Source organism: Lutra lutra, chromosome 16, assembly GCF_902655055.1.
Source record: "Lutra lutra chromosome 16, mLutLut1.2, whole genome shotgun sequence".
NCBI classification, from domain to species: domain Eukaryota; kingdom Metazoa; phylum Chordata; class Mammalia; order Carnivora; family Mustelidae; genus Lutra; species Lutra lutra.
In genome coordinates, this window is record NC_062293.1 from 4,958,014 (window position 1) to 4,965,326 (window position 7,313).

The following is a 7,313-nucleotide window of genomic DNA, read 5'->3' on the forward strand; positions in this document are numbered from 1 at the left end:
CCCCACCGATCCTTTCTTTTCGTCTTCTTCTTCTTTTTTTACGATTTATTTATTTTATTTGGGCGGGGAGGGGCAGAGGGAGAAGGAGAGGAATCTCAAGCAGGCTCCCTGCCGGGCGCTGAGCTCCATCTCGCGACCGTGAGACCCCGAGTCGGGAGCTCAGCACTCAACCAGCTGAGCCTCCCGGGTGCCCCCTCCCCGACGGCATCTGTGAATCGGTTTCTTGCCGCATCGTTCAAGCCGCAGATCATCAGGGGTTCCGTCGCTCCGTCAGCTGTCGTGGCATTCGGGTCGCTTCGCACCTTCCTGCGGCTAAAGGGAGTGGCTGCTCTCAGTTCTGGGTTCTTTCTCTGGGCACTGAGAAGCGGGCCATGCTGTCTGTCACTTCCCTCCTCTCCTCAGGGAAGCCCCTGAGATGTGACACCGGCCTGGGAGGCGCGAGGCGACGTGAGCATCCCCGCCCCTCAGCAGGAAGACACGCCTACCTGGGAAAGAGGGGACGATAAACCAGACCAAGGCCGAGAGGGCGCCCCCCCACCCAACATGATGCTGAGGCGCGACCACCGACCACCAGCTGCCCCGAGGCATCCTGGAATTGCTGCAAAGCCCAGGCAGGGCTGGGAGATGGGTCCCCAGGAGCGCTGGGCTCTCCCTTCTCCGACGAAGCCTTTGTCAAACACTGACTGTGCACCAGGGGCTGTGCTAACCCCGCAGGACCCAGTAATGGGACCATGTGGCAGCGACCGCTCCAGGAGCTCAAGGACAGTAGGGGGCACTATGGAGGCACTAACTGGTTAACTGGAGACCTTGTCTCCCTTTTTCCAGAGCACACGGCTGCCCAGCTAGAAGTGACCGACTCCCGCCTCCTTTGCAGCTGGGGTCACCCCAGGACTGAGTTTTCCTAATGGAATGTGAAGAAGGGGCTCTCCGGGGTGGCTCAGTGGGATAAAGCCTCTGCCTTCAGCTCAGGTCATGATCTCAGGGTCATAGGATCGAGCCCCGCATAGGGCTCTCTGCTCAGCAGGGAGCCTGCTTCCCTTCCTCTCTCTCTGCCTGCCTCTCTGCCTAATTGTGATCTCTGTCTGTGAGATAAATAAATAAAATCTTAAAAAAAAAAGTGGACTGTGAAGATTTACATGTGGAACTTTCCTAATAGCTGTCTAAAAGAAATTGCCTCGGCCTGGACTTTACCCCACTCCTCCTGAGGGATGGGAGAGGGGCTGCCCAGAGCACCTGGCAAGCTGGGTGATGAGACTGGCAGGGCCACCGGCTCACCGGGGTCCCTGGATGACTTTGTGGAGCAAAGTCTGCCTGACCCTGGTGCACCATTACCCGAGAGACGAGAAACGCGAGTGTTCTTTAACTCCCTCACTGTCTTCTGGGGTCCTTCCATCCCTGCAGCTCACCCTCTGCCTTAACAAAGACTCAGGCAGGCAAAGTGTTCCAATGCAAGGGCCATACGGGAGCGTGAGGAGGGTGAGGGTGAGGGTTAGGGTCCAACTGGGAAAAGAGAAACCATTCTGAAGGTTCAAAACGGAGGGAGGGAGGGAGCTGCACGTAGCTGACAGGTGACAGAGATGCAGGAAGAGGCTGAGAAGCCAACCAGGGGGCCGTGAGGCAACCTGGTGCAGAGTGACAGTCGGGGGATGACAGGCAGAGCTCTGGGTGGGAGTCAAGGTCAAGGTAAAAAGCATGGAGTTCAAGTCTAATGGGCCCTGGAGCCTTGGAGAAGGAGCAGCTGATGGTAAGGACCTCGGTGGAGCAGTGAGCAAGGAAAGACAGACCCCGGCTGCTTCCTTCCTTCTACCTCCAACCTCCTGCCAGCACCCCCCACTGGCCAAAGCCGGTGCAGGTTAGCTGCCTTGGGAGCCGGGAGGGTCCTCCCTGTGGTCCTACAGAGGCTGGGGACACGAGCCAGGACCAGCCAAGGAAAGGAAAAGCCGAAGCAGAGTGTTCAAGCATAAGAAGGAGCTTTCCAGCTGGATGACCCCGAGAACAGGCCTTCTGAGCTCAGACATCACATCCAAAGACAGTCAGGACTTCCAGGTCCACCGAGATAGAGAAGCTGATAGAAGCTGCCACCCCCACTGGAGAAAATTGGGATGAATCTGTATATGCAAAACTGTTAAATATTTGGCCCTGGAGAGCAAGCTTGAGAGCTGTGATGATCCATCAGGGGAGCAAAGTAACCGAAATTTCCAGTTACCCTGCCTCTTCCCTGAGGGCGTCTTCACGTCCACGCTGGGCATGGGGGGTGGTAAAGAAAGCAGAAAGCAGCAGTTTTAACTAAAACGACAGCTGTCAGAATCTGGGCCGCCAAAGTGCCTGGGACTTTAGGGGTCAAAGTCCTTGGAGAGGTCACAACTGCCCAAATCCACGAACAAATTATTTTCCAGTTGCCGACTGACTCTTAAACGGCGCCTATCCCGGGCAGGACTCCAAGTAACTGGGCAAAGACTAGCATGAGACTCATGGGACAGGGTGAAAAGGGAGTCCCGGAAGGAGAAGAGAGAATGAGACAGAAGCAATCTTTGAAGAAACTTGGCCAAGAATTTTCAAATCTGTTGAAAGACATCCAATCACAGGCTCCAGAAAGTCCATGCACCTCAGCAGAGGAAACATTTGAAGCTCTCTCACCAAATGGGATTATGTGAGAAGTCAACAATAGATCACTAGAAATTTCCCCAAGTTTGGAAATCACGTGACACGCTTCTACAAACAGAACAAAGAAGAAATCATAGCGGCAATGATGAAGATGTTCACCTACAAGAAACTACGAAACTGTGTTATTTTCAACAAACGGCAAACTGTTCAGAAAGCCACACACCCAACGTGTGGCCCAAGGTGGGAAAGCAGATGGGCCGGGAGACTTGGGCCAGGTCAGGCTGATGCGTTTGGGCTCGTAGGCAAGTGGAAAGCCCTGGAGGCCTTTAACCGGGGGATCTGGGGTGCAGATGTGGCAGGTGGATGCAAATTACCGGAGTAGGAGAAGGATGGAAGGTGGAAGCAAGGAGGCTGCTGGCCAAAATGAGAGACCAACAGCTATCAGCCAGTATCACTCACCGAGTCTACAAATACATGTTGAGCACCTACTATGTGCCAGGCCTTGGGATAGGCACTGGGGATAACTTCTCCCAGACAGATTTTGGGAGACATCTGGATGCCACATTAATTATTTATATAGAAAATAAATTGTGGGGGCGCCTGGGTGGCTCAATGGGTTAAGCTTCTGCCTTCGGCTCAGGTCATGATCTCAGGGTCCTGGGATCGAACCCCACATCGGGCTCTCTCTGCTCAGCAGGGAGCCTGCTTCCCTTCCTCTCTCTCTGCCTGATGCTCTGCCTACTTGTGATCTCTGTCTGCCAAATAAATAAATAAAATCTTAAAAAAAAAAAAAAAAGAAAAAGATGGGCACCTGGGTGGCTCAGTGGGTTAAGCCGCTGCCTTCGGCTCGGGTCATGGTCTCAGGGTCCTGGGATCGAGGCCCGCATCGGGCTCTCTGCTTGGCGGAGAGCCTGCTTCCCTCTCTCTCTCTCTGCCTGCCTCTCCGTCTACTTGTGATCTCTGTCTGTCAAATAAATAAATAAAATCTTAAAAAAAAAAAAAAGAAAAAGAAAAAAAAAAAGAAAATAAAGTTGGGAGGGGGGCACCTGGCTGGCTCAGTTGGTGGAGTGTGTGACTCTTGATTCCTGGGTTGTGAGTTCGAGTCTCATATCGGGCATAGGGATTGCCTTTTTTTGGTTTAAATTTAATTTAATTTTTAATTTTTTTTTTTTTAAAGAGAGAGAACACACACACGGTGGCGGGGAGGGGCAGAGGCAGAGGGATAATCTCCAGCAGGCTCCCTGCTCACCACAGAGTCCAATGCAGGGCTTGATTTCATGACCTTAAGATCACAGCCCAAGGTGAAATCAACATCCAGATGCTCAACCAACTGAGCCGCCCAGGCGCCCCCCAAATGTTCTTTTTTCATGAAGTATCACGTTAAAACAGCTCTGATCTTCATTTTTTTTTTTGTTAAGATTTTATTTATTTATTTATTTATTTATTTTTAAAAGATTTTATTTATTTATTTGACAGAGAGAGAGAGATCACAAGCAGGCAGAGAGGCAGGCAGAGAGAGGGGAGGAAGCAGGCTCCCCGCAGAGCAGAGAGCCCGATGCGGGGCTCGATCCCAGGACCCCGAGATCATGACCTGAGCCGAAGGCAGCGGCTTAACCACTGAGCCACCCAGGCGCCCCAAGATTTTATTTATTTGACAGAGAGAGATCACAAGTAGGCAGAGAGGCAGGCAGAGAGAGAGAGAGGAGGAAGCAGGCTCCCTGCCGAGCAGAGAGCCCGATGCGGGACTCGATCCCAGAACCCTGAGGTCATGACCTGAGTGGAAGGCAGAGGCTCAACCCATTGAGCCACCCAGGCGCCCCGGCTCTGCTCTTCTTGATCCCAGGCTGAGATTAACCACCTCGCCTGAGGGTGCTTCTGGTGACAGCAGGTGCCCAAATCCCAGCGTCATCCTGGGACAGTCTGGGAGCGTGGCTGTTTCTGGGGACCGTGAGATGGCTCCCAAATGGCTATCCCAAATTCATCTTTCATGGCCTTTCCTCCCCATCTCATCAGTGGAGGACAAGGGGTGTCTGTAGGAACTTTGGCACTGGGCTTGGGAAGGTGAGTACTTCGCAATCTTACATTCTGTGATTTCTTATCAGAGACGCCTACAACCAAGATGGGCTGGCCACACCTGCTGGATTCAGACGGATCCAGTCCACAGATAGGGACTCAAGGATGAACAGAGCTGTCCCTGCCATTTGGAGTTAAATCTAGTAGGGAGATAAACAATCACCCAACCAGTGGGGACCAGTCGGGGACAGGCTGAGCTGTTCTCCCAGCCATCCTGTCCTTACCTGCGTGTGTAACAGAGCAGAGGTGGGTCGTCTAAGGCTGGCCAGGTCAGCCAGTGACATCTTCTGTCTCAGGATGCACAGTGGATGTCCCTGGGGTTGTCATTTCCTGACAGTGGAAGACCAGGGGAGGAGAGGCCAGGGCATAGCACATATCACTTCTATTCTCCTTCAACTGGCCCAACGTGGTCAAGGGGCTTGTATCAGGAAGGCTGGGCCAGGACCCCAGCTGAGCTGGTAAAAGGAAGAAGGGAGAAAGGATACAGGGTCACAACTGGTGGTCTTTATAAAATATAAATTTGCCTGTGACCAGCTTCTAGGAGAGAAGCACATATTGCTGGGAGAGCCAATACCAGGGGACTTTGATCTGGTCAGAGAGGTCTGAGAAGGCTCTCTAGGGCCGAGGACGAATAAGAGCAGAGCAGGTGGTAAGGAGGGGAGAGAACAGCACGTGCAAAAGCCCTGTGGCAGCAGGGGACGAGGCCAATGCCGAGCTAGACGAGACCAGTCAGGGTGATGCTGACTGGAAGAATAAGAGGATAAAACTGAAGACACAGAAATGGGCATGATCACAAGGAGGCGTGTCTTTATCCTAAAAGTGCCAGGCAGCCATGGATAGGTTTTGAGGGAAGTCGCTAGCACACCTGTATATGCAAAGCTCGCTCCAGTTTATGTGCAGAATCCATTACTTAGTCTTTTCCAAACTTGTTGAATCAGAAGCAGCAGAAGGAAGCATAGACTCCCATCCATCGGGTGATTCTCAGGACAGGTTAAGTGGAGGAGGTCCTGGATGAGAAAGAGGTCACTGCGAAGGAACCCGCAGGGTTGCTTTTTGCCTTCTGCAGTAGGCAGAATAAGAGCCCCCGAAAGACACTGACATCCTCTCCCCAGGACCTGTAAAGAGGTTACTTTGTATGGTGATAGGGACTTCACAGATGTGACGTGAAGGTCCTCGACAGGTTGGGTCCAGTGAAATCACAAGGGTCCTTAGCAGAGGCAGGAGTGTCAGAGTGGGGAAGCACATGACCATGGGAGCACAGGACAGAGACACAGAGAGGTTTGAAGATGTTGGTTTTCAAGACAGGGGCCACAAGCCACGAATGCACGTGGCCGCTGGAGAGCGGAAAAGGCAAGGAAACAGATTCTCCTCTTGAACCTCCAGAAAGAATGCAGCCCTGCCAACACCTTGATTTTAGGGTTTATGGCCTCTAGGACCGGAAGGTCCTACATTTGTGTTGTTTTAGGCTACTCTATTTGTGGCAGTTACTGCAGCAAGAGGGGAAAATGTACCTGCTATCAGATTACCTAAGTTATTCATTTATTATGTTTGTTCATTTTTTTTTTTAAATCTCTCTTCTGATAGATTGTACCCCTCCAGGGTAGGAGTTTTTGTCTTTTTTTTTTTTTTTTTTTTTCCTTTCCTAAAGTATCCCAAACACCGAAAACGGGCCTGGCAAATAGCAGGTGTTGAGTAAATGTTAACACATGGGTAAGTGGGTAGATGTAGAAAGTGAGGGAAAGAAAAGAGGAAAAGATGATAAATCGTGGGATTTATTGGCTGGGAACCTCATGGTCATGTTCATGCACAGAGGAAATAGAGCAGGAGCTACAGTTTAAGGAGGGTTGAGGACATGAACATGGTACAGGGGTTTTGGGGGACACAGATAGGAAAATGTGAAGGGAAGTGGTTTCCTTTTGTTTTAGAAGGGACTGAGGCTTGGGACCCCTGGCGAGCTCAGTCAGTAGAGTTTGTGACTCTTGGTCTCAGGGTTGTGAGTTTGAGCCCCATGTTTGGTGTAGAGATTACTTAAAAAAAAAAAAAAAAGCTTAAAAAAAAAAGGTAAGGGGCACCTGGGTGGCTCAGTGGGTTAAAGCCTCTGCCTTCGGCTCAGGTCATGATCTCAGGCTCCTGGGATCAAGCCCCACATCGGCTCTCTGCTCAGCAGGGAGCCTGCTTCCTCTTCTCTCTCTGCCTCTCTGCCTACTTGTGATTGCTCTCTCTGTCAAATAAAGAAATAAAATCTTTAAAAAAAAAAAGGTGACAAGGTTTATGGTTAAATAATTTGGGGGCACCTGGGAGGCCCAGTCGGTTAAGCATCCGACTCTTAGTTTTGGCTCAGGTCGTGATCTCAGGGATGTGGGATGGATCCCCACATTTGGCTCCATGCTGGGCGTGAAGCCTGCTTAAGATTTTCTCTCTCTCTCCCTCTGCCCCTTGCCACCCCCAACTCCACTCAAGCACTCTCTCTCTCTCTAAAATAAATACACAAAATCTTTAAACAATAATAATAATTTGGCTTAGGCTGTTTTAGCTCATGGGCTTTTAAAATTTTTTTCATTTCATTTTATTTTATTTTTATTTAACCTGTCCCAAGGCGAGGGAGGGGGAGGGTTGGGCCGTCATTCTGGAAAGCC